This window comes from Manis pentadactyla, chromosome 12 (genome assembly GCF_030020395.1).
Source record: "Manis pentadactyla isolate mManPen7 chromosome 12, mManPen7.hap1, whole genome shotgun sequence".
Taxonomy (NCBI): domain Eukaryota; kingdom Metazoa; phylum Chordata; class Mammalia; order Pholidota; family Manidae; genus Manis; species Manis pentadactyla.
In genome coordinates this window covers 91,222,894-91,242,481 of record NC_080030.1, presented here as the reverse complement: position 1 = coordinate 91,242,481, position 19,588 = coordinate 91,222,894, and positions in this window count along the sequence as shown.

The following is a 19,588-nucleotide window of genomic DNA, read 5'->3' as shown; positions in this document are numbered from 1 at the left end:
GAGAGGCAACAAAGGGCCAGGCAGTTTATTTGAGCGCAATTCCCGGGTGATATTCTCCCATCTGGCCATCGCAGGCCAGGGAAGTTACACTCAGCAGGGCAGACAGCGAGTTTTTAAAGAAGGTAGGGGGAGGCAGAGCTTAGATTTACAGCGGCGTGAGGATTGGTAGCCTAAGGCACATTTTTCAGGTTGGGAGGGGGCAGCAGCCTGGGACTTTGGCACGTCATCAGTGTCTGACGTGCTCCCCCCTCCCCCCAGTGCCTTCAACTTTACATTCCAGCCTTTTGGTCATAATGGGCGACCACTTGATCTGGCTACTTCTGGCTGACAAGGGGCATCGTGGGGAGGGGGGTTTCGTAGCATGTAGTTACATTGCTCTGACTGCAAATATCTTGCCTTGCTTTCTCCAGAGGCTCTCACTTTATTCTAAGCTTATGGTCTCTGTCTCATTTTCCCCTCTACAGATAGAGACTCTAGCTGCTGCCAGGGAAAAGGGGCAATGACCGCTCTGGCTGCTTCATGCTGAGAAGGGGCGCAGTAAAGGGTGCAGCTAGGTTTCTATCACTGGTCAGTTGAGAGGGCCTCGGAAGGTTGGCGCTTTTATTCTGGAAGGACAAACTTGATGAGATTAAGAATGCATGGCTGAATATGAGAACTAGAAATATGAAGAGTTTAATTGAGAATCATAGCCAGGTATCATGGGGAAATTAAAATTCTGGATCAAGTTTACATCTCAATGACTAGTATTATGATTTAATATAGATAAGACTGCATTATTGAAACAATACTTTTCCCTAAAATCACCCTTATTTTTATTAGAAGTAGCCAGATTAAGAAAATTATTAACAGTTGGCTTGATTATTTGCATAAGTGCAGCAAGAAGAGCAATTGATTACATAGGCTCTTTTAAATGTGCTTTGCTGGAACTTTTTGTAATGAATTTCAGATTGAACTTTTAAAGGCCTCTTGAGGCCAGAAAGCTAAGCTAGACTTGCCATCAGGTTGTGCCTGCAGTACCTGTACATTTGGGTGAATTTTTCTCTTCTTGAGGTTCTCAAGACATCCTGAGGTTCCTGCACTTACCAGTAAGTGACCTTCTTTACTCATCTGGTAAGGCTGCTGGGAACCCTGTAAGCAAGGTATTAGGCCAGTTCTTCTACAGGCTTTGTTGGCTTTATAAAGTCAATCTTAGTTTTTTAAAGTTGACTGTTCATATCTGAGTTTACACACGTGTCTCTCAGGTATGATGTTCCAGTTAAAGCTTTGGTAATATAACTAGTGTTTTTAATTGGTCTTCTTACAAGGAAAGCAGATTTTTATTGAACTTGTGCAAATAAACATACTGCCATGAAATATAAAAATAGTCACTGAGAGTTTTTAAATTCTGGAGGGATCAGGTAGAGAGAAAGATAAAATTTCAATTCTGCTTATAAAGGCAGTCATTTACTAAACTGTTGGAGCTTAAGAGAAAAGCTTAAAACACTTTATCAGCAACATTTGAAACAAAAAGCCACAAAATCATCTTCTCTAGTTTACTTAATCTTATGTAACTAATACTTGTTCTGCTGAAATCCAGTTCTTTACTAGCTTAAGAGTAATAAAACAATGACTATAAATAGTAAAAGACTTACAAATGACAATCATTAAAGATCTAATGAGAGCTTACTGTAAGACAGTTGACATAAGGAAATTCTGATATTTCTGTAATATAAAACATTCATTAACAAAGTTTAGCATTATTCTTTTTGACAGTGCTTTCTAGGTAATTAAGCAGGTAATTATATATCAGATAAATAAGCTAAATTAGACAAATACTTTCTCTAATGAAAAAAAGTTCCTCTGACATGTTCTAGGGGCCCTCTGGAAAATATCAGAGTTAACTAGTAGAGGTAAAAGTACCTTTTTGAATTTGATTTTGGGAAGCTGTTAAAAGTTTTAAGGCACTTGCTTAAATAGGATTATAGGTTGCTATGAAGCAATACTTATCTATTTAACCAGACTGACAACAAAATACCTCAAAGGCAAATAAAGAAGGTTACACAGTTGTTAGCAAACTTTAGCTTTTAGTCCTTTTAATATTAAGATCTCATTTTCTTAAATACTTTGACAACTCATTGAGACTTTAAGCATGAGAAACTGCTTTGATAAAACAATTAGAGAACTTTTTGCAATCTTTCAATATTAAGAGCAGACTAACAGTTAAGAAAACTTTGTCTTTTTAACTGAAAACAAAATTCTAATTTTGCTATGTACTTGATACAGAGACTCATTTGCTTTAATTTTATATAGCAAGACCATATTAAATTCTTCCACAAACTTTCTACAACCTTTTTACATTTAGATTTCTCCCTCTAAATAAACAGCTGTACTTTAGAACAAAGTTATTTTCTTTTATCAAAAGATACATTCTTTAGCATGCAGAAATGTTTTCCTTATTACTTTAAGTAGTTTTAATTAGAACTTAAAACTATTAGGTACCTTAATTTTTAGTGAATACTGAGAAGTAGGCTATTATAAACTGTTACACTAGCATTCTTTGGATTGACAAATTTATGAACATTTTATAATTTCTGTTAACCATGAGCTTTACAACACAATCTCTCACTAAGCACAAAGTATATCTTTTTAACTTAGCAAAATTTTAAGGTTTTAGGTTACTACAAAGATTTCTGGGCTATAGATAGGTATACACACTGTAACACACAATTAAAAAGGTGTTCACTTGCCACACTTATTTAGTTCACTCATTCGTAACAACTATGCTAGATTACTTACAAGACCTTTACGAATATTAGACAAAGCCAAGCCTTTAAGCATTTTATTCTTAAAAGATTTAGCAGATAACTTCAACTTAAATGACCTTAGGTAAATTTAGGCAGCTGATAACCACAAGGACATGTCCGCCTCAGCCAAACCTACATTAGCATTAATGCTCAACATTTTTTTATCAGATTTTCTGATAAAAAGTTTTAGAATGCCCAGTTTTCACAAGTGCTTGTTTTTAAATCAATTTTTATTAATACCATCTGGACGTAGGAAAATATTTTTCATCCACACACTTAGACACACAAACATACAGAGACAGAACGACTACAGTCAGCAACACTTCTTATACAAAAACATATACACAGACAGACAAACCGATATAAAGACTTGAGTCACTGATATCTAATTGCCTTCCCTCTCCTCAGCTTCCTGTCCATGGCTTCTGGAACCAGAGGGCAGGAGGAGCGTGTTCTGGTGGGGGAAGAGGGTGGTGAAGGCGGAAGGAGAGGGGGAGGGGGTGGTGCAGCCACTGGAAGAGGAGAGCAGGACAATGGCATGGTTGAGAATGTAGGACTTTAAGATGGCTGCGACATGTGTGAAGACAAAGGACTTAAAGATGGTGGTGGAGAGAGGGGGAGGGGATCACAAGCTGAGGGAGGTGGGTGACTGAGGTCTTCTGGCGGATCTGAAAAGGAAGGACTGGGCAGAATAAGAGGCTGACAATCTTTAACTTGAAATCAGGCTAGGAGAACCTGAGTCATTGAACACTTAACATAAAGGTCTGGGCAGGAGTGCAAAGTCCAAAAAGCCTGCACGTATGGGATTTCACTCTACTCTCCACTCCAGTGACAATAATTAATCAAGTCAGTGAGGAGGCCAAAATTGAAAGTTCCCTCAGCGGGCCAGCAAGATTGATTGTCCAAGGGATATTGAGGCCTGGTCTCAGAGCAAAGAAAGACTAGCTTCTATTTGCAAGCTTCCCGGGACAAATGTAGAGTAGCCAAATTAGAAATGAACACCACAACGTGGTCTGAGCTTCTGCTTTTGAGGGCTGGTTCCCCATGTCTGCACCACTTCCCAACTATTACCGCTGAGAGGAGCGCCCAGCCTCCCAAGCACACCAAGTCAGGGGAGACGTCCTGGGAGCCTGGGTGAGAGACATCTCCCCCACTACAGGGCCTGGGGCGGGCCGAATGCCCACAGACATCCTGGGGGCCTGGGTGAGGGACGTCTCCCAAACCGCAGGGCCAGGGATGGGCTGGATGCCTGCAGAGGGTGGGCCGAATGCCCAGGGGCCGGATGCCCCTACCTGGACATATGTATGATTTCTAATGGACCAGGTGAAACAGAGTTAGGAAGGGAAGCAGACCGGGGGAAACTGAGGGACTCACCGGAAAATAGTCCACACAGTGGAGAGCAGGCTGAGGTCCCAGGTCAGGGAAGGAGGGGGCAGAGCCGCCAATGGCCGGTCGGGGCTTCACGCTCACACTCCTTCCCGGGTTTCGGCACCAAATGTAAGATAAGTTCTAGCCAAAATAAGCAGGCGATGAAAGGCAACAAAGGGCCAGGCAATTTATTTGAGTGCAATTCCCAGGTGATATTCCCTCATCTGGCTATCACAGGCTGGGGAAGTTACACTCAGCAGACAGGCAGCGAGGGGGAGGCAGAGCTTAGATTTACAGCAGCGCGAGGATTGGCTAGCCTAAGGCACATTTTTCAGGTTGGGAGGGGGCAGCAGCCGGGGACTTTGGCACATCATCAGTGTCTGACATGCTCACTCCTCCCCCCAGTGCCTTCAACTTTACACCAAGGATTCAGAGTGATTTGGTACAATCTAAATCCTTATTAATGAAAGATGTTTTCTCAACTGTTAAGGAACTCACCTTGCTCTGCAATCCCTAAGTCCTCATTTTTGTGAGAAGGAATTTTTTGGATCCCCTTTCATCTTTGCTGAAATTACAAAAGAGCTCCATTCTGTTTTTAGCAGCTGTTGTCATATGACCCAATAAAAGCCAAAGGTTCCATCAGATTATTTCAATTCAGTAGTCCCTTTGACGGGGAGGACAGGGCTTCTAGTTCCTCCTGCAACACTGGATGTAGCAAGGTAGCAGTGTATTGCCTGAATTTTTCAGCCCCCTCCAAGCTCATTATCTCTAACAGGAATCTTCTCTTCAAACCTATGCCCCTCTGAATTCTTTAGTGGGATGAATTGCCTTTGATTTGATACCAGGCCCAACGATTTAAGCAGCCCCAAACCTGCTGTGAGTAATCCCGCTTCTCTCCCTCACTCACCCTTCACACTTAGGCCTGTCACTAAGCCTGTCCATTCTGCATCCTTATGTGTATCATAGCCATTTCCTTCCCTAATTACTATGTTCCAGTTGAGGCTTGATACCAGAATCTTCATCAGCTTCCAGTGTGCCCCACTCCAAAATACAAAGCTGATCAAATAACTCCCTACATAGAGCCCTTTGAAGAGTTCCCACTATGTACAGGAGAAAACCCAGCACCCTACCCCTTCCCTCCCCTGCACAGGATCTTGATCTGACCTCTTTGTCTCTAGGCCAGCACTGTCCAATTTGGTAGTCACCAACCACAGGAGTCTATTTAATTTAGCTAAAATTACATGAAATTCAAAATTCAATTCCTCAGCTGCACTAGCCACATGTGGCCAGCAGCTACTGTATTTGACAGTGAAGATACAGAACATTTCCATCACTCAGAAAGTTCTATTGGACACCTATCTCCCCCCACTGCACCTGAACTCAAACCTCCAAATGACTTTAAGACTTGAGCGTTCTGTGCTCTGTCTGCAGCAGCTTCCACAGCTGGATTACTCACTCGCCCTACCCAACTCTCCCATGGGCTGTATTTCACAATACAGTTCAAATGTCACCCTGTTCAGTGAGTCATTCCCAACTAATTCCCCACGCTCATACAGCTGGTCACCTCCCTCTTTGGGCCTCCACTGCACTCTATGCAGACCTCTGCCAGAGCTCCCAACACTCCTGTCACCCTGTTCATACTTCCCTCTACTGCAGTGTGAGCTGGGAACTGAGGCTGAAGCCTGATCTTATTCATCTGTGTGCCCCCAGCTTCTGGATTAATGCCTGACATATAGTATATGCTATTTCTGTGAGTCAGTACATGTTAACAAATAAATATTCATAAAGTCAACGTTCTATCAGTCTTCAGAAACAGAGAAGAACTGAATTGAAATCTTTCACTGACAGGTAAAAACCTTGAAGAAGATATATTTTTTCAGCCAAGTTATCAAAATATGGTATATCCTTTTTTTTGGTATCATTAATATACAATTACATGAACAACATTGTGGGTACTAGATTCCCCTCATTACCAAGTCCCCACCACATACCCTATTACAGTCACTGTCCATCAGCATAGTAAGATGCTATAGAATCACTACTTGTATTCTCCATGTTGTATAGCCCTCCTTGTGCCCCCCCATACATCATGTGTGCTAATCATAATGCCCCCTATTCCCCTTATCCCTCCCTTCCCACCCACCCTCCCCAGTCCCTTTCCCTTTGGTAACTGTTAGTCCATTTTGGGTTCTGTGATTCTGCTGCTGTTTTGTTCCTTCAGTTTTTTCTTTGTTCTTATACTCCACAGATGAGTGAAATCATTTGGTACTTGTCTTTCTCCACCTGGCTTATTTCATTGAACATAATACCCTCTAGCTCTATCCATGTTGTTGCAAATGGTAGGATTTGTTTTCTTCTTATGGCTGAATAATACTCCATTGTGTATAAGTACCACCTCTTCTTTAACCATTCATCTACTGATAGACACTTAGGTTGCTTCCATTTCTTGGCGATTGTACATAGTGTTGTGATAAACATAGGGGTGCATATGTCTTTTTGAAACTGGGCTGCTGCATTCTTAGGGTAAATTCCTAGGAGTGGAATTCCTGGGTCAAATGGTATTTCTATTTTTAGTTTTTAAGGAACCTCCATACTGCTTTCCATAGTGGTTGAACTAATTTACATTCCCACAAGCAGTGTAGGAGGGTTCCCCTTTCTCCACATCCTCGCCAACATTTGTCATTGTGTGTCTTCTGGATGGTGGCCATCCTGACTGGTGTGAGGTGACATCTCATTGTGGATTTAATTTGCATTTTTCTGATGATTAGTGATGTGGAGCATCTTTTCATATGCCTGTTGACCATCTGAATTTCTTCTCTGGAGAAGCGTCTGTTCAGCTCCTCTGCCCATTTTTTAATTGGATTATTTGCTTTTTGTTTCTTGAGGTGTGTGAGCTCTTTGTATATTTTGGATGTCAACCCCTTATCAGATATGTCATTTATGAATGTATTCTCCCATACTGCAGGATGCCCTTTTGTTCTACTGATGGTGTCCTTTGCTGTACAGAAGCTTTTAGTTTGATATAGTCCCACTTGTTTATTTTTGCTTTTATTTCCCTTGCCTGGAGAGATATGTTCATGAAGAAGTTGCTCATGTTTATATTCAAGAGAGTTCTGCCTATGTTTTCTTCTAAGAGTTTTATGGTTTATGACTGATATTCAGGTCTTTGTGGTATATCCTCTCTTAACCCACAGTCTCGTGCTAGGGTTGTGTTCCATGTGAATTAATCCATGAGAAGCATGACAGTTTGAGCAGATAATTGAAGTGGTTTGACAGCTGCAGCAAGGAGAGGCTGATGGCCTATGAAGACAATTCTGGTTTCAACAGTTATTAGATACATACCTACAATATTAAAAGCATGAAAATTTGGCTAGTATTTAAATATTTATTAAGTACCTAGGTTTAAAAATAGTTTATTGGGACATTTCTATTATAAAAGTAAGACATACTCTTTATGGAAATTTTGGGGGTAAACCCCATCACCCATATAGCTTCATAACAAAGACTTATACTGTTAACATGTTTGTGTAACTATTCACTCTGTTTATCATGTATGTTTGCTTTACATTCTTATCATAACTAATGTTATTCTTTTACTCTTAACATTATAACACAAATATTTCCACATCTTACTCTAGACTTGGTATACATTATTTTTAATAGCTGTACAATATGCAATTGAGTGAATGTGTCATAATTTACTGATGTATTCCCACTATTGATTATTTAGAATTTTTTCAAGTTTTCACCATTATAAATAATATTGGGACAAATACCTTTGAGTATAAAAAGTTGTATTGCATTTTTTGCAGGAAATCTCCTGCAGGAAAGATTTCCAGATATGAAATTTCTGAAGCTTGTTTTTTAATGTATAATAATCAGTTGTTCCAGCATCATTTAGTATTTACCTACATTTTCCCACTGCTCTGCAATGCCAGTAATCAAATATTTTTTAATAATGGGGCCCATTTTTAGGTTTTTTATTCTATTCCACTGGTCCATCAGGGGATCCCTAAATCAATACCATACTGTTCTGTATAATAAAACTGTTTCAATGTGGTTATATAATAAGGCCATATGTTTGAGAAGCACTGTGCCCCTGCCTGATTCTTCTTCAGGAGTGTCTTGGTGTTCTATGATGGGTTAAAGATGGCCCCTGCATTTTGGCCTCTATGCTATTTACTTCTTCACAATATGTTTGGACTATTAGCTCAAAGCCTGCCATTGCCAAACTCAAATTTTCACACATCTAATTGCCTTAGATATAGCTCAAATAAGCATATCTTTTAGCCAGTTAGAGCCTGCTGGCTTTGCATATCTCATGACACTGCCTCCAACATCTGCTAGCCACAGATAAGACAAACCCTATATGTAAAAGACCCCAAACCATTGCTTTCTGTCTCAGTGAGCTCAGGCTGCTATAAGAAAATACCACAGGCAGGGTGGCTTGAACAACAGACATTTATTTCTCATAGTTCTAGAGGCTGAGAAGTCCAAGATTGAGGCCCAGCACGGTCAGGCTGTGGGGAGAACTCCCTTCCCCGTGTAGATGGCACCTTGCTGTGTCCACACATTGAAGGTGGAGGGAGAGAAAGCCCTCTGGTATCCTTTGTAAGAGCATTATTTCTATCCTGGGAGCTCCACCCTCATGACCTCATGCAAATCTAATACCCTCCCAAAGGCTCCACCTCCTAATACCATCACACCAGACGTTAGGGCTTCCACATGAGAATTTGGGGGTGGAAAAAAGCATTTACTCCATAACACTGCCCTTAGGAACTCTCTGACCACCGACTTGACACCTTGCTGCTGAGGGACACCACCTAGGCTTGTGTGTCACCTGATTCTGTTCTGCCCCCAACTTTCCTTGCCCTCATCCCTTTCTATGCCTGGACTTTTAGGATCATCTCTTCATGTCTCAGGAAACAACCTATTGGGGTACTTACTGAAATTGTTTTGAATGTATAGATCAGTTTGGGGAGCATTTATCTGTTTGAATCTTTTTTTTCATTTAAACTTTCCTATCATGGAATATAATGTGTCTCAGACATTTTGGTTCTTTATTGTCTTTCAGTGAAGTTTATAATTTTATTCATAGAAGGCTTGAACATCTTTTGTTATACTCTGATTGTTTGTGGGCAGGATGTGAAATACTTCATTCTGGGGTATTGACTTTGTAGCTGTGAGTAAAACTGTAACATTTCCAGAATATCTCGCCTGGCTTTAGTACATCTGCATATCAACAGGCATTCAGAGGTGGAAAGAGGTATGGCTTTAGTGTATTTGCATCATTCCTCAGGGGTGGAGAAAAGTTCATCTCCATATCAATGGGTGATTACCTGGGCAACTGAGGGCTCATCTGTACCTGAGAAGTGAGGGGAGGGCCGGTTTTGCTTCTGCTGGAGCAGGAACGAGAGAAGGCCATGGACTGCAGTTTGTAAGCAATAAACAGATTTTAAACATTATTTCTCCCTTTGACTGATTTCAGTTTTTAGAGGTATTTTGCCCAGAGATTTCCTCTCCTCGGATTTATAGTAGCAAATTTGCTAAACTCTTATTATTAATTTCACATCTATTATATATCCATATGCAATCTATAATTAAATTATTCTGGATTTTCTAAGTATACAGTGAAGCCATATGCCATAATGACTTTTATTTTTTCCTTCTTTATCCATTTATTTATTTTTAATAGTATATTTTAATAACTTCATTTTTAATTTGAATATTTTACATCTTTTTAGAGCACTTTTAGATAGTAAAATTGAGAGGACGGTACAGAGGTTTCACAATTAGATTTTTCTTTTAGAGCAGTATACGTTTTCAGAGAAATTAAGCAAGAAAGTTCTCAAACACACTCTCACCCATAACCCGCAGTTTCCCCTACATTTTGCATTAATGGGGTGCATTAGTTACAATTGATAAGTTCATACTGATAAAGTATTATTAACTAAAGTCCATAGTTTACATTAGGATTCATTTTTTAATATATTCCAAGAGTTTTAACAAATGTAGAGTGACATGTATCTGTTACAGTATCACACAGAATAGTTTCATGCCCTAAAACCCCCATGAGCTCCACTTATTCATCTTCTCTTCCCCCTCCCCTAGCTCATTCTTGTCCTCTGACAATGACTCATCTTTTTCTTAAGTCTCCATCCCTAGTTTTACCTTTTCCAGAAAGGCACATAGTTGAATCATATTGTATGTCAGCTTTTTAAATTGGTTTCTTTTATTTAACAATGTGTGTTTAAATTTTCTTCATTAACTACTCTGATTTGATAGCTTGATTTCTTTTTAGCACATATTTAGAATAATATTCATTGTCTTGATGAACCACAGTCTATCCATTTACCTATTGTGGGACACATTGGTTGCTTCAAAGTTTTGGCAATTATGAATAAAGCTGTTGCAAATATTGATGTGCAGGTTTTTGTATAAATATAAATTTTCGACTCCTTTATGTAAATACTGAGGAGTGTGATTGCTGAATCATATGGTAAAAGTATATTAAGTTTCATAAAAAATTGCCGAACTATCTTCGAAGGTGCCTGTACCATTTTGCATTCTCACCACTAATGAATACAACATCTCCACTTGCTTCACATCTTCACCTGCATTTGGTGTTGTCAGCGTTTTGGATTTTAGCCATTCTAATAGGTATGTAGTAGTACCTTATTGCTGCTTTAATTTTGCAGTTCCCTAATGACATATGACGTCAAGCATCTTTTTGAATGCTCTTTGTCATCTGTGTATCTGCTTTGGTGAAGTATGTGTTTAGATAGATTTTTTGCCTGTTTCAAAGACTGTATTGTTTTCTTACTGTAAACAGTAAGACATTCTGAAAAATTTCAACTACATGACATTCTGGGAGAGTTTTAAAGTTCTTTACATATTTGGGAAACAGTCCTCTATCAGAAATGTATTTTGCAAATATTTTTTTTTCAGTCTGTGGCTTGGCTTTCCATGATCTTACCCAGTTTTTACAGAACAGAGTTTTTAAAATTCAGTCGAACTTACCAATTTTCTCTTTCTTTGATCATGCTTTGGTGTTTTATTTTATAAATCATTGCCAATCAGTTTTTATAAGAAAAAAATCTCATAAAGAGAGAAAGAATGTGATCAAGCAGGTAGGATTGTTAGGTTTTGGGGGGGGGGAGTGTTTAAGGAAAAGCATCTTTCTCCAAGACAGAATTTTAATCAGAGGTGAATAGAGGAGCTTCTAATGCTCTGTGGACCTGACACTGTATTCAAACTTTTGTGTACATGGGTATTTCTTTTTTTCCTCAAAGAGTTTTCTAACTCAAGAAAGGCTAAGAAGGACTGAAATGATTGAGAGGCTGAGAATAAGGTGTGCTGTGGTGGGGAAGTACCTCTTCAGCAGCACTCCAACCTCACATTGTCCATCTTCTCATTGAAACAAACTTCACGAATATCTTGTTGGGCAGGAGAGCCAAGGAGCTCAGCACAGTAGTAGAACCTAGGGGTGGGCTGGGAACAAATGCTTTCGATTCATCCTACTTGCCCAATAAGTGCATGTGAGTATAAAGAGCAGTTTGCAATGTGAATGAGCTTCTAGAGAAGTCCTCAGCCCCTTCCAGTATGTTGCTGCTCAAGCCTGGGTGACAGTAGAATAGGTCACATAGTCCATAGGGTGAATATAGGGAGGGAAGAGTTAAGACTGGCTTGTAGAGGCAAAGTGGAATTGATAAACCATTAACCTTTCTGGTTTCCTCATTTCAGAAAACCATACACGGAGGAGTATGAAACAGAGAATCCCTAAGTAACCTCCCAGCCCTGTAATCCTGTTATTTTAAATTTACAATGGCCTAGATTTGCCCCATTTGTGAACTTGCTCAAGCAGTGCCCCAGAGCAGAGGTTTCTAGCAAAGCTCAGGTTGATTTGGAGAAATAATAATGGGACAATGGGCCGTGCTGACTGGGGTGCAGCTGAGTTTACCAGCTGTGGGTTTCCAGACGTCCACTTGGTGGGAAGGGAGACGAGGACTATTATCTCTGATTCTGAGTGAGGTGAAGCTGAGGTCAGTGGAATCTAAATATCAAGAAATGATGAAACGACAGGTCCCTAGTGGGTCACCACGCTGTTACTGAAATTGTACTCTAATGTTGGAATGGTTAAAAGTCCAAATGTGTGACATCTATAGCATATATAAATGAGGTAGTGTGAAAGCTGAAGGGCGATCTCTGTGAGTGAGGGAGTTAGGGGACATGTACTGCCAAGCATCTGACTTCCATCCTCAGAAAGAACAATAATCAGATTGCTCTCCTCAGAGGTAAGCAGAGCTCCCAGGAAGGAAGAGATTCCCTCCTGCTGCATTAATGTCACCTTTCATACAAAACCCACGCAAAGAATTGCTTCCAGATTTGGGCTCAGTGATATATATTATGGGACAAGTCCTCAAAGGACGGAAATGACTCCTTTGTAGACCACATCCCCATATTTCTTACCTATGTGCGAGGGAGCCACCTGCTGTCAAAATAGTATCTTAACAGCTACAACCTTTTTTTCTCAACTGGCTAACTGTATAAATTTAGCTCCAATAATCTAGATCAAGAACTTTGTAGAATTCAAGAAGCTGACATAAAATAACTTTTAGAGAGAAGTGACTTACAGTACCCTGTCCCTTTTGGAAGTGAGAAAAATCTTCATTAAGCACTTATATCTATTTATTACAGACTGCAATTCTCAAGGAGAGTTCTGGAGCGCCGGCATTAATGAGGTGGTCTGTGACAACAGATGCCCCTGCAGTTTCCTTCTAGTGTTTCTGGTAATACTATTCCTTCCTGAAAGTGTCTTTGCCTGTCCCAATCCTACCCAACCTGCAGCTTCAATTCAAGTACTATCTCCTGCAGGAAGACTCTGCCTCTGCTTCAGCCGACTGCCAGCTCCCCTGCTTGGACCTCCACTCCCTGCCTGAGGCACCACGCCCATTGGCACTTCATCACACCTGCACCACTTCATGGTGGTATGTCCTAAGAGCCAGCATTTACCGTATGTCAGCTCTGTCACAAGCACTTTACTTTTATTGACTTGTTTAGCTCTCATATTGACCTATGACATAGTTACTGTTATCATCCCCATTTTGCAAAAGAGGAACATGAAACCTAGAGAGGTTAAAAAACTTGCCCAATGTTATCAAGGCTATTAAGAAGTAGAGTCATGATTAAATCCACACATCGTCCTTTCTAACTTGTTTATGGGCACCCAGATGACAAGAACTATGTTGTAAATTTTTTTTGGAGTTCTCACAGTGCCTAGCCTAGTGCTAGGATCTTAGGGGCTGAGATGCATAGGTTTACTTCAGTTTACTAATTTTTCGAGGAAGTCAGAAGACCCCAGGAAGAGATCATTTTATCCCATTAATCAGGCTGATAAAAAGCAAGTCTGGTAAGATACTATAATAATAATAGGGAAATTGTACTGAGGATGTACTATAAGCCTGGTTCTATGCTAAGTATGTTTAAGTATTAACTTATTTAATCTTTTTTATTACTAATTTCAGAGAGGTACTATTATACACATAGTGTGTATATATATATATTATACACGTTTATGTATAATATACCTATATATACATACACATATACATTTTATCAATGAGGAAACAAAGCACAGAGAGATGAAGTAACTTGCTTGAGGTCACACCGACTTCTTCAGCTGATGTCTAACCTATACGCTATCATCTCACACACTGTGAAAGAATGCTTATCTGCAGAGGGATTTAGAAACTGTGGAGAACGTACAGTAAGGAAGACAGCCTTCCCGGTGGAGCACCGACACCTGGACTTGTAGGAGGGACAGGAGGGCGGATCTCCACGGACGCATCGCTCCCTCGGATCTCACCCATTACTGCTGCTGGCACTGAGCTGGCCTCAGGGGGGCACTGCACCCCGTTTAACACCTCGGCTTTTACATGCCTTTAACACCCACAGCAATCCCGAGGCAAGGCTGGAACATTTATATTAGAATTTCCCGAAGTCCAGGGTAAAAAAACCCAATAAAGAAAAAAGCACAATGAAGAGCGCCATAATCGGGCCACGGATGCCGCGCGCTCTCCAAGGCTAGACCACAGGGGAGGCGCCCCTTGTTGCGCTTGCCACCCAAGAGCACTCACCTGGCACCTCTCCTCTTCAAAGTCAGGCCTTTAGGGAGCTGGGTCAAGGAGGAGACCAGACAGAATTCCGAATTCCTGTGTCCTGTAGGAAGGCCTGCCTCTTCCGCAGGCGACGGACATTGGAGAAGACAGCTGTCCTGGGGAGACGTGTCCCCTTCAGTGACTCCCTCCAGGAGTAAGATCTGCTCCTCAGCCTCAGCAGGCCGTCATCCTAAGCCTAACATCTGTGTACGATGTTTGGTATGTACAGTAGTGGGGTGCACAAACCGACACTTTCGGTCAAGTTATCAGCTGATGAAAGGGATTCTCATTCCAGGAGAGCAGAGAGCACAGAGGAGCCAGCAACATCAACAGCCTCTCCAGGGAGCACGCCTCACCATACAGGGCGCATGCGCGCCTGCCAGCGTGGGCGGGGAATGGGGATACGCATTTCTGTTTCCAGATACTGCGATTTGAGGTGCTAATGACTGGGAGATCACCCAGGAGGCTGCGCGTGGAGACAAAAGCCAAGACAGTGAATTTCATGGTCACTTGTGCTGGGGTTGCTTCCATACCTGTTGGTCTGTGGCTGGGAGGGGCCTGACTACCTTGAGGAGAACCAGACCTGTAATTGTAGATGTTCGAAAATCTATTCACTAATTTTACCAAAATACCTGTTTAATGTTTTATTTATTTATTTATTTATTTATTTAGATAATTATTTTTTTTTTTATTAAAGGGTAGTTGACACACAGTATTACATTACATTAGTTTCAGGTGTACAACATAGTGATTCAACATTTATATACATGACAATTCTAGGTACCAGCTATCACCATACCAAGCTGTTACAATATCTTGACTATACTCATTACCCATTACCTCCCGGTTACTTATTATTTTACCATTTGAAGTGTGTACTTTTTTTTTTTTTTGTGAGAGCATCTCTCATATTTATTGATCAAATAGTTGTTAACAACAATAAAATTCTGTATAGGGGAGTCAATGCTCAATGCACAATCAATCATTAATCCACCCCAAGCCTAAATTTCGTCAGTCTCCAATCTTCTGAGGCATAACAGACAAGTTCTTACATGGAGAACAAATTCTTACATAGTGAATAAGTTCTTACATGGTGAACAGTACAAGGGCAGCCATCACAGAAACCTTCGGTTTTGCTCATGCATTATGAACTATAAACAGTCAGTTCAAATATGAATACTCATTTGATTTTTATACTTGATTTATATGTGGATACCACATTTCTCTATTATTATTATTTTTAATAAAATGCTGAAGTGGTAGGTAGATACAAGATAAAGGTAGAAAACATAGTTTAGTGTTGTAAGAGAGCAAATGTAGATGATCAGGTGTGTGCCTGTAGACTATGTGTTAATCCAAGCTAGACAAGGGCAATAAAACATCCACGTATGCAGAAGATTTCTCTCAGAACAGGGGGGGTGAGGTTCTATAATGCTTTATTTTTTTAAAACCAACTATTTCTGATTCTGGCAACAATGCTTTGCCTAGAGGTTTTTTTCTAAATCTTTCCTTTGGAGTCTATTTGGGCTTTACCTCTTTAATCTACCCCCATATAGTCCCAAGATACACAGATTCTTATGTGTTCCAGCAATTCCTTCTAGTAGGGCAGACACTAATAGTGTAAGGCACCAGACTCAGCGGTTATTGATGTGAACAAATGAAGTAGTTTCTTCTACTTAAAAATATTTCCTTCCTGATCATTTAGAAATAATATTATCAGTCAAACCTTTTTTATAGATGGAACTGTTTTCTAGGAAAATCCTCTGTAGTCATAGATATCTGATATCTTCACATAAACTAGAGGTCTGCAACTTAGAGCATGCAGGCCAAAACTATCCCCCTGCTTGTGTTTGTATGACTTGCAAGCTAAGAATAACTTACATTTTTAAATAGTTGAAAAAAACCAAAGGATAAATACTATTTTGTGACACGTGAAAATCATATAAAATTCAAATTTCCACATCCATAATAAAGTGACTGGAAGACAGCCACACTCACTTATGCACTAAGGCTGCTTTTGTGCTACAGCGGCAGAGCTGAGTACAATGGGCCCTTAAACAACACAGGCTTGAACTGTGGGAATCCACTTACATGCAGATTTTTTCAGTAAACATATTGGAAAATATTTTGAAGATTTGTGACAATATGAAAAAACATTTTCTTCTCTCTAGATTATGTTATTATAAGGATACAGTATATAATACATATAAAATACAAAATATGTTAATCAACTGTTCATGTTATTGGCAAGGCTTCTGGTCAACAGTAGGTTATTAGTAGTTAAGCTTTGAGGGAGCGACAAGTCTTTTTGACTGCGAGAGGGGGTCAGCACCCTTAGCCCGCTGCGTCGTTTAAGGGTGAGATGTAGTTGCGACAGAGAGAGTATGGCCTGCAAGGCCTACAGGATATTGTATCTGGTCCTTTACAGAAAAAGTTCAGCTACCCTTGGCGAGTGTATCAGACCCCCTTACTTTGATACACAAATTGTATCTTCGTTCCTTTTCCAATCATCTTAGTGGTATCATTTTACAGATGAGATGAGGGGCCCAAAGAGGTCATAAACAGTTTGAATGATACAGAACCTGAACTAAAACATTTGGTAAAGTTACTTAAGCTCTCTAAACCTTAGTTATATTACTCACCAAAAAATCGTGTTGACCTCATACAGTTGTGGTAGAGGTAAAGGAAGTAATGCATGCAAAGTTTTTAGCATAGTGTCTGGCATAAGCGCTTACTAAATGTAGCTATTTTTATTAGCTAATAATATTGCCATTAAAACTCAGATTTTCTGATTCAGCCTAGCATTCTTTTCACTGCAATAAACTACTCTACCTAAAGAAAAAAATAGGAGAAGTTATATAAATTGTTGATTTTCAGAAGTTATTAATGTTTTATTAAGACTCAAGATAGTTTCCACTCACTCCCCAGGCATCTGATCCACTCATATCCTCAAGTCTCTTCCCAGGTGACATCATAATGGCCACAGATGGTCTGTCAAGAGATGGATGCCACTTACCCAGGAAGACCCTACAACCATTTTACCTCTTCTGATCCATAAAATGAAAAGTAAACTGGCTTTGCAGAAAAATTATGCATCTATGAAAACTTTAGCAAAAGTAGGCAATTCCTAAGATTATTATTTGCTATTGGCTGTTGAGAGTCTTCTCTATATTCCTTGATTTGGAAAAGAGCTGCAAGTACCAGCTCAGAACTTTGGAGAAGGTGCCACAATGAAGAGGAGAGGAAACCGTCAGCAGAGGGAAGTGACCAAATGCGGAATCTTCTGCCAGCTGTGCACCACGCGGCACCCGCTTTGTGTCTCTGTCCTGCGGGCCCTCTCCACCCCCATGGGTCCGCCTCCCTTTCTTCCCCACCTTCTTTCCCCTCTTGCCTTCGTTGGTCCCTTCTTCCACCTTCCTCCCCTACTCTATCCTGTCTATCATTTTCACTCACTATGGGAAAGCACTTCTCTTCCATGTCCTTAGTGTTATATTCTTCTTCCACTCGTGTAAATTGTTGTTCTGTTACTTGAGAAGAAACAAATAAGAATTTATCATTTACAAAGCTTTCCCATACATTATTTTGTTAATCCTTAGGTCCACTCAAAATCCCATTAGAAAAGAGTGTTTCAAATTACAAAAATGGATAATGATAGCAAGAAGCCTCTCAACCCTACTTTTTTCTTAATAGGAAAGTGTCTCTTTACTTAACAAAAGAACTTTCCCACAATTGTGAATTCTGAGTATCACTTGGTTGTTCCAGCTCTTTATTTACTTATTTTATTGTGGACCTCTTTCTCTGATCCATTTCGGAGATGTTCATGATCATGTTATTGCCCAGCAAATACATTCCTAATGCTGGAGCACGGTGTTAAAAGCCTCCGTGTTTAACCCCGATCTCCCTTTCCCACTATCTCTCATGAACCCCTCTTTACGTACCACACGAGATTACATTTTCCTGACTGTGCCTTTCTAATAAATTTGTTTAGATTACCCTTCTCACCAAATTTGCCAATTGAGATTGGACTGGTCTTCCAAGGCCCAGATCAAAACAAGCCATTACACACTCTGAACCCCTTTTCAAATGGGACCTCCCCAGATTTGACATTGTGTTATTATTTATGAAACCATCATCTCCCCTTCTGACTGATGAATCTCTGTAATCTCCATGAAACTTAGCACAATGAATGCACACAAGTTTCCACAAATGCTTAATGAATAATCAAACCTACCATCACCAGCCTAATTTCCCTGCTTAAAATCTGTGCCTAGAAGTCTTTTTTCATTGTTAAAATTTTTTTTATGCTGAGAAAAGGATAGATTAATTCTATCGATTCCAAAGAAACTTATTAAATGGCTACCATAGATAAGATACCGGAATTAAAAAAAAAATTAACTAGCTATGGTCTCCTCTTTAACATCATATGTTAAATTGGAATGTAAATCTCACTGTCTTCTGGAACTCATTAGTAGCAGAAGTTACACCCAGTTAGAATTAGCAAGCAGCTAATTTTATAAAGCACAGATGCTGGGGTTCTTGACTACAGTAGAGGAAATAGGTATTATATGGCTTTTCTGACCTTCAAAAAGACTCAGAATTATTTTATGATATAAAACTAAAATAACTAAAGAGTTGATCATATGTAAAAACATAAATAATACCTGATTTATCCATCTCTTTTAATTCTTGCTCAGTACTTCCCTGCTTCTGTATGTGTGTTTTAATATAGAAAACTATGAAGAATCATATAAAAAACATGTATATAGCCGAGTACGCAGAATTAACAGATGTCATCATTTGATCTTTGTCTTAACCAGCTCAAGGTGTTATAACAAATTGCAATAGACTGAGATGGCTTAAACAAAAACATTTATTTCTTACTCTTCTGGAGGTGGGAAGTCCAAGATCAAGGCACCAGCAGATCCAGTGTCTGGTGAGAGCCTGTTTCTTGGCCTGCCGATGGCTGTCTTCTCTTTGTATCCTCACGTGGAGAGCAGAGAGTGGAAGCCAACTCTCGTGTTTCTTCCTGAGGTCACTAAGCTCATTCATGAGGGCTTCATCCTTCTGACCCAGCTACATGCCGAAGGCCTACCACCTGATACCATCACATCGGGGATTAGGATTTCAACACATGATTTGAAGGGGGACAAATTCAGTCCATAATAGTGTCATGTTTTCTTTATATATTTTAATAATACATATAATATTACAGATAAAATTTCAGTCTTTACTTTCTGTCCCATTCCCTTTCTTCTTTGAAGACAATTGCTCTCCTAGATG